This window comes from Montipora foliosa, chromosome 2 (genome assembly GCF_036669935.1).
Source record: "Montipora foliosa isolate CH-2021 chromosome 2, ASM3666993v2, whole genome shotgun sequence".
In the NCBI taxonomy this organism is placed as follows: Eukaryota; Metazoa; Cnidaria; class Anthozoa; order Scleractinia; family Acroporidae; genus Montipora; species Montipora foliosa.
Window position 1 is genome coordinate 28,919,004 of NC_090870.1, and position 9,098 is coordinate 28,928,101.

Here is a 9,098-nt window from a genome sequence, read left to right on the forward strand (position 1 = left end):
CAGTGTTCAGGCTTCGTGTGTGTTTAATCCAAAAGCACTTTTTCATCAGGCACCTATCCCCCGAAAAAACACTCACCTAACGTAACTCACGGACCCTCTTGCCATTTTTCAGAGGTTTTTGAGCTCACCCGGGGAAGAGAATTTTCACATGTCCTATGCTGGCGCGGCTGAGTTACCAGATTTATTTTTAAAGTCTTGGGGCAGATGCCAGGCTTCTCTGCTTTGCTTTAATTTTTACGCATTGAAAATTGAGCGTCTGGACCACAAAGCATAGTCCAAACGATGGTCACACCACAAAACTCGCATTACTTTTTACCGCACTTAAAAGTATTTGACATATAGTTTTGCTTTGGTGTAAGTCTTTATCACACGGCAAAGTTGCTATTCTTTCTTTCAATTTTCAACATTTTAAAACTAAAAATACAGAGCAGCACACCTTCGAACTGTTGTGGTTAAAACGCGTTATATTCTACGACGCATTTCATGTTAACTTTCGGAGCAACCGCGATGTATACAAAACATGGAACCAGGGCCCAGGTCAATGGGACCGCCACTGTGGACCCGGTCCATGGACCCATTCATGGACCCAGTCCGTGGGACCGCCCCTGTGGACCACCCCTCATTTTGTAAATTAAGTACGGTTTTACAATCAGAACAATTATTCAGACGAAAAAAAAAAAAGAGCAGTGATCCTCGCACTTTTCTGGAAAATTTAAGCAAGAGTCCATGACTAGAAGCTAAGCCGCGCTAAGCCTATGTTACAGTAGTTTTAGAGACCAGGAGAGCCCATGTACGATCTATCTATTTTTATATAATCACCCAAGTTATTCACCGATTTTGATGGTTTCTTGCCTATGATCCTTAGAGGACAGACGCACGATTGACGTCCACCATCAGCTTTTATGCGAATAAAGTTTTAATTCTTTATTATATAAAAAAAATAGATTTCCATGTAGCGGTGGGTCTGCTTCCGTACTAGATCACAGAAGACGTCAAAATGGTGGTAAGAAACACTCAGTGTACACACTCGGCTATCGCCTCCGTGTGACCCTTTTTTGTTCTTACCACATTTTGACGGCATCTGTGATCTATTACTGAACAGACGCCCGGCAACATGGAATCTTCTTGTTAATTAGACTACCTTTTCTGCAAAGGACAAAGGCCAATTCCGGTTAGGTGACGCTATGACGGTCAAGTTAGTTCTTGTGAGTGGTCATCCACAGGATTCTCATTAGCGGGAATATAGAGGTGTGTTTCGCTTCCAGGTATGGGCTAATGATTTAAGCACTTGCCTGTTTTGCCACCTATGTGGTGGGCTTCAAAGGGATTCGTCTAGCTTTAACCCGCTTTTCAAACATCAGTTCATTTTAAACGTCTTGCACCTGAACAACTGAGCCCAACAAAACGACTTGCCCCCAATTGAGTGGTTTCAAAGCTCAGTTGGTTAGAGTCGAGCGGTGGTTGTGCCGGCATCGCAGAGGTCAACTCGAATCCCGTTGAGGCCACCTGAATTTTTCAATTTATGACAAAGAGACAATTGCTTAAAATTGCCCAGATAAGTGTCAGGATGTTCTAAAGATTTGTCTACTTTAACTTTGCCAAAAATGCGGGGTGGTCCACCGGGGGTGTCCATGGACGGGGGCCATGAAGAGTTCAATGGTCCGGATCCACAGGGGTGCTCCATTGGACCTGGCGTCCATGTGTGGTATACGTCCTTCGTAGAACTTCTTCAGGGAATTTTACAAAGCAAACACTTAACGCCTGTATTTGTAAGTCCTATTTGCAGCTATTACGGGGGCCATAAGCCAGAAAAGGCTTGGCCGGATTTACGAACGGGAGCAGACGACAAGTTCTTCGTGAAACTAGACAGAAATGGCTCTAGTAAATTCGAAAAGCTTCAAGTTTCCCTAGAATAACCGAACAGATACAAAAATTTTATAGCGCAGCCTAAATGAACCTACGCAAAAAGCTTTAAAAGCACTCCGAATAGCTTAGATAGAGAAAGCTGTTGCTGTATGCCCTTGAAATTGGTTTCAAAGTTCTTGTTTCGGCCCAGCTGGTCCCAGAGATTGAGCCAGTTCGATGTACTTTTCTTAGTCTTTTGGTTAGTTTGTATGAATTGTCTTTTAGTTCTTGACGCTCCGGAATTACAAAAGTGCGAAAAGATTTCCTCCATTTTGGTTACCATAATTTGATAATGATTTGTTAGGGTAGCTTTTAGGGTAGTGGGGACGGTGTATTTTATTTCGCTCTGTAGGAAGTTGTCAGCTTTTTAAATCATGTTTTACTAGTTTTTTTTTTTGTTAGAATAGTAAACTTTAATTTGCACTTGTAGGTATTTAAGATTAAGCTGGAAATAATTCTTCTCTCAGCCAATCAAATTGCATAAAATTTTTAGGTAGCAGCAGAATAGCTTAAAACGGTGCCCCCAAAAAATTGACATTCATGAGTCATCGTTTCACTCTCATCGGTGCTCTGCTTTCTTTCAATTTTTCTGCAATGCGAAATTAAAATCTTGGGCAGGTGTTGAAGAGTGTCAAGGTTGGGAAGAGTTAAGGACATATCCTGTGTACCCTTATAATAAAGATGACAGCCTCGACTGGCCATGCAATTGTGCATTGCGCGTATTTAAAATCCACCCCACTGTAATAAATCAAAGTGCCGACACAAGGACCCTTCAGAAAAAAAGCTAACTTAAACTCCCCAGATTTTATGGTATCGCTCTGAGAAAAGAACGTTTTATGATCAGGAAATGTGTTGTCCTGTTGTTAATACCATTTGCAGCTTGGAATGCAGCAACAAATAGATAGTGTTGTATAACTGACCAGGTTTCGTGGTGAAAGAAACATCCCTGTACAATTAATCCAGTAACATGATCACTAAAATTGAAGCCAATGTATTGGTACCTACCTCAGAGACGGAATTTTTAGAATAAAATGTTCTCTTTTTACAGACATAAATAACTAGTATTATGTACTTTTTGTGCAGTACCGTTAGGTAGCAGTGATTGGGTAAAAAGTAGCAACGACTTTGTAACCATAACGGAGCAGGTAGGTGGCGTGGAGATGGATGAAGTCTAAAAACTGTACGGAAATACTTTCTGTTATATGTCTCAACAGGTTTGACTTACCAGGGAATTCGACCTTTATTTCACGACTGTTGGAATCAATGATTACGTTATCCATAATGGTCTGGAGTTAACCAGCGCTTTTACGATTTGCTTCCGACGTGCGTACTCAATGCCAAGACAGCCAATTATCTGTCAGAGGTGAGTTACAGCTTCGTCAACGAACGACAACGAAATCATGATAGACAGGATGTCAGACATTTTGCTCTACGTCAAACCAAAACAGGAGTGTAAGGGAAAAAAAAAGTCACGATTATAAACCATATTATCATAAGCGAAGTTTTATGGCAAGGCATTCGTTTAGGATTCCGTTTTGCAGTCTTGGGTGTGTTTAATAAGTGTATTAGGTTTCTGACCAATCAGGTCTGAGAGCTATTAGGGCTGCGAATACAAGCCCAAGCATAACATGTGCTCGCCACCTTTTTAGGTTGCTCACCATACCAGAGTGATAATCGTTTGGCTCTCGTCGCAATTTAGCATTTCCCTTCACCTCCTCCCCGCCTGACTGCGAGCCCATTGTTTGTATACCTCTTTCTTCATTTGCTTTGTTTTACTCTGTGATGTCGGCGGTTTTTGCGCCCACCTTTGGTGAAGACAAATATGTGTCGACTATTTATTCACTGTCCTGCGAATTAAGTTAAAGTCCGTCACCTAGCGGTGGCCACAGTCTTACTCCAAACAAGCTAGACTCAATCTCTGGTGTGTCCAACGATCTTCAGTAAACTTTTAGGTACGTCGCCACGATAGGTGTTTTGGTATCGTAAATCATTATAGTGCCATGGTAGATGTCTTGGGTAAAATAGCCCCAGAGAAGACATGTAGTTACTAGTAAAACACTAAAACCAGGAAGATTGAAGAAAATAAATGGGGAATCGAGAAACACTGGCTTCGAGGCTACAGGAATGGATGGGAACCTTTAAATACACAACGACTTAGTGCCAGAAACATAGGACCGAAAAATTCTATGTTAATGCTCAAAACTACGAACTAAGCAAGCTACAGATTCTGTTAGGCTACTTTGTGCAACCCAACTATTGATGCCAAAAGTAGATAAATTTTGATACACAGTTTTAAGGAAGAGCACAAGAACGTTTTTAGGAAGTGTCGATCGAGAATAAAAAAAAATGTAATCAGCAATAGAAATTTGCGGACATGAAAACAACAGAAATTTTGTGCCCACGAATTAAAAAAAGTTACCAGCAGCGAAAAACATTTTTGGGGGACTTTTGCTACGTGCGATTTTTCTATTGCACTTTTGGCTGCACGAATAAATTCGCAAAATCGAAAGTGACCTCGATTGCAGCGGTCTCGTGTGATCAACTTACCTTGTGTGTTACTAACAACTGGATAAATCTGTGACAAAATGACGGCAAGGCATCGGATTGTTGTTTCGTTGGCTTGTTTTTTTTTTTTCTTTCAAGTGTTGTAAGCCACGGTGCGAGAAGAAATGTGCGATCACAATCGCCCAACTCTTGCGGTTGATCATTGTTTCTGCAAAGTCAAAAATTCACTCTCCTAGATGAGATTATTTATACCAGGAAATTCCATCGTTTGAAATAGAAGCTGCTTTATTATTCATCAGCGTCACAAATTCTTGTCGAGTTGGGGCCATTTGTTGAAATTCAAGCACGCTTCCAACGGACCCTTGCGGAAAAACCCTGTAAGTTGCATTTTTCGCCGACACCAAAATTTGTTCGCCACCGAACAAAATTCAAAGAGGCCACTAACCTCACCTTCGTTCCCAGTGTCTCTCTTCTGTGCCTCCCATTAAGGACAATGGAGGCAGAAAAGAGAGACCCTGGGATCGAGGTTGCCCTCGACTACCTGTGCATCAGGCCAAAGTGATATACAAATCCACGCGGTTTTTCCTTGAAACGAGACCACAAGGTCGATCTGGGAAAGAAACTGACACTATTTTTTGCCATGGTGCGAGTACACTTTTATGGGAAAAATTTTGTCCCTGGCCGCTTTCACACGCCATTTGTGAAAACTAAGGTGCGGTTTTTACTGTTTCCTTTGTTTTGAAGAGCTCATCTTTTCTCTTACCGGCCAGATTTTTGCGCACAGCGCCGTGGGAAGTTCACCACAAACAAGTTTATCCTTCGCAATAATAAAGTTAAAAATAGTTTTCAACTGTTTTTGTCCGTTGCGAGGAATTACTTATGAATATTTCTCAATGCACGCAGAAAGGTTGATGTGGTCTTGAGAGTATAAATATTATGGTCGACTGGTGATTTTTTTCTGTTTATTTGAATGCAGAATGTCTGTGGAATGTGAGCTCGCCTCACGATCTCCGTACTCTCACACTCACTCACTCACTCAGGGGCGGATCCAGCATTTTTTGAAAGTGGGGGCCGAACAAGAATACGAATCAGCGCGCGTTAGCGCGCCTCAGTAGCGCGTTAGGCGCTACTCTCTAGGAGGGTCTGGGGGCATGCCCCCCCAGAAAATTTTGAAAATTTGGGTACTCTTACATGCACTCTGGTGCAATCTGGAACGTAATGTATCATGATTCCGTATTGAATAAAATTATAAGTTATGGTTATAATGATGCATGGTTTTTGACTCTTCGCTTCAAAGTCAAAAAAGATATATAATTATATATATAGGCATTAAGATTTTACGTTGTTACAGTCTCTGTAAGATAGGTTGACTGTAGACAAGTATTTCGCAGCCAGTCTTCTTCCTCATTTCGAAAGGATAATATTAGCGCCTGTAAGTTTGAAAGTTTATTCGCACAACTTTGGTCATACTATTAGCGAAAAAATCACGCTTTAGCTAAAAAAATCAAAAGCTCCAACAGATGCTTACAAAATGATAAAAATTATTGTATCTTTTTGACAAAAAAGAATCTCCGACAAACTGAAAGGGGGGGCCGCGGCCGCCCCTGCACTCACTCAATCACTCACTCACTCACTCACTCACGAGGCTGATACCTCCCTTTGGAGAGTAAGGCGCAATAAAGATTTACTGTTTACTGTTTACTCACTCACTCACTCAGACAGCCCTGATGACATTGTGTGTAGTGCGCTAATCAAGTGTACTACCACAAAAAGTACATTCACCCACATGAGAGGCTTGAATGTTTCATAACATTCATTGCCATTCACCTGTAAACTGGGAAACTTGCTGTTATTTGCACTCGTGTTACAAATTGATATATGAGAACTCCATTCCATTTTAGGCAATAAGAAACTGAGTATTTTTTTCATGTATATTGTTAAGCATGTAAACCGTTGTTTTGGCATTGTTCATTTGTCAACATCTGCGTAAGAAAAGTATAGATTTCTATCGGAGAAGGTCACTGGCAGGCTTACTTCCATTTATTGCCATAATTTTAAAATGCATGTATGTGCCCTGACTGATAGTTCTGATTAACTGACAAAGTTTCGTCAATGCGAAATCGACGCTGAAGCAAAAGTAGATTCCTTTCAACACTGAAAACTGAAAAGTGTTTCACAAGTGAAAATGAATGACTTTTTTTTATCTTTTTCGCAGAGATACCGGTGTATCTGTAGATGACGGTAACTGGCATCACGTTTGTATCACATGGGAGAGCACGAATGGCTCGTGGAAAGTTTACAAAGATGGCAGTGTGCAAGCCAGTCGGTCGCAGTTGAAGTGGGTTATAAAATAAAGACGAACGGAATACTCATTGTCCGGGCAAGAACAAGGATTCGTTTGGTGGCCGCTTTGACCCAAATCAAAGTTTACCTTGGAGAACTGACGGGCCTCAATATCTGGAACAGAGTTCTCTCTCCGAGTGAAATCTTGGAAATGTCCAAATCGTGCCATGTGGGGCAGGGTAACGTCAAGAAATGGTCTGATTTTAAAGTAGGAATAAGCACAGGCGGCCCAGAGTCGGAAGGTAAACAATTATAAGGATTTGTATGGGAATCTCGATAACAGACTGAAATAGATATTTACCCGCAAAAGTTCTCAATAAAAAAGCCGCACTTTATTGTCATGGTGAATTTCTTGCTTTTTGTGTGCTTTTTTGCCTGATTGAATGCGATTTAAGCGACTTCTCAAATTCCCGAATCGTCACTCTTCCCTAAATAAAGGAAAGGCTGGCAACTCATTTCTAACTTACCTCAGATCTCGCCGAAAAATTCACACTTCTCCGGCATCAGTCACGCTCAAACTCCGGCGATGGCTACACGGATAAATTTACTTCCCCTTGACCAAGTTTCAAGGTCCAGCGAGTATCCATTGCTGAGAAACTGCGAAAAATATTCAAATTTTCAAACTCCTTCGAGGCTCGCTAACAACCAATTTGGACACGGCTGGTCAACGGTTCACTGAGCCTCCATACGGTGAGCGCAAACCTACGCAAGTGTACCCATAGTTGGGCAGAGCTAAACAATCCCAGACTAGTCCCCAAATACCTGCCTGGGGTCATGTTCGAGTTTCTAAATCGGCGAACGATATTAAAATTTCCACACTGAAACCTTAAACACAGCTCCCATCGCTTTGGTTGCCCCACCGCATGTTATAAATCCGGATTTTCATCGAACTCCGTAAGTACTGAAGCTGTTTGGATGGAGTTTGAAACGCAGTCGAAGGTATTTACTAGTGTATGAAACACAATCCTGTTTTTCATCCGTCAACAACTCACATTATCATGACTGCAGAAGAAATTCATATGAAAAGGTCGCTGCACCTTTTCAGCCTTTTGGACACATTTTTCTGTTGAGAGTCCAGGAAAATGCCATCGTTGAAATCATCTGTGCTTTGTTTTTGCGCTTCCAGTTGCATTGAAATGTTCAAAGTTATTTCTCACACCGGTGCATCAAGCGATATCGATCGAAAACCAACAATTATTACTCGGAATACCTGAAAGGTATCCGAGTTACAATCTCGCTTGTCTGTTTTTTGGACAGTAGAAATTACGGTGCGGGGATTTCTTTGGCTCAAAGCAATTCACTTAACAAAACTATACTTTTTCCAACAACAAAAAAAACAGCCGTGGTGTCGAGTGTCATCGGACGAGAGGATTTTTGCACGCGCGAGGCTTCAAGAGTTCGATGAAAATCCGGATTTATAACATGCGATGGGGCAACCAAAGCGATGGGAGCTGTGTTTAAGGTTTCAGTGTGGAAATTTTAATATCGTTCGCCGATTTAGAAACTCGAACATGACCCCAGGCAGGTATTTGGGGACTAGTCTGGGATTTGTTTAGCTCTGCCCAACTATGGGTACACTTGCGTAGGTTTGCGCTCACCGTATGGAGGCTCAGTGAACCGTTGACCAGCCGTGTCCAAATTGGTTGTTAGCGAGCCTCGAAGGAGTTTGAAAATTTGAATATTTTTCGCAGTTTCTCAGCAATGGATACTCGCTGGACCTTGAAACTTGGTCAAGGGGAAGTAAATTATCCGTGTAGCCATCGCCGGAGTTTGAGCGTGACTGATGCCGGAGAAGTGTGAATTTTTTCGGCGAGATCTGAGGTAAGTTAGAAATGAGTTGCCAGCCTTTCCTTTATTTAGGGAAGAGTGACGATTCGGGAATTTGAGAAGTCGCTTAAATCGCATTCAATCAGGCAAAAAAGCACACAAAAAGCAAGAAATTCACCATGACAATAAAGTGCGGCTTTTTTATTGAGAACTTTTGCGGGTAAATATCTATTTCAGTCTGTTATCGAGATTCCCATACAAATCCTTATAATTGTTTACCTTCCGACTCTGGGCCGCCTGTGGGAATAAGAGGCAATGTAAGGGTTATCTCCCCATCGGCTTGCGAAGTGTAAAATTCATTTTGCATTGTTTGGCATTGCTGCATGAAAGCGTCATGAATCATTCTTTTTCAATAAATGTTTTACCGTGTGTTGTCGCTGTTTCATTATTGCCTTCTTTTAAAGTAGATCTAACGAAGCAGGGTGAACATTGGTGTCTGAGATTTTAGTCACATCCAGTCGATTAAATATAGGTACTATTGAAACAATTACAGCCTTCCTTAATCGTCCGGCCAGTAC

General features: G+C 41.6%; 1 pseudogene; it reads left to right on the top strand.

Moving 5' to 3' along the window:
* The first annotated feature begins 1,604 nt into the window (after nt 1-1,604).
* On the top strand, nt 1,605-8,873 carry LOC137991450 (neuronal pentraxin-2-like; annotated as a pseudogene).
* Nucleotides 8,874-9,098: the final 225 nt, after the last annotated feature.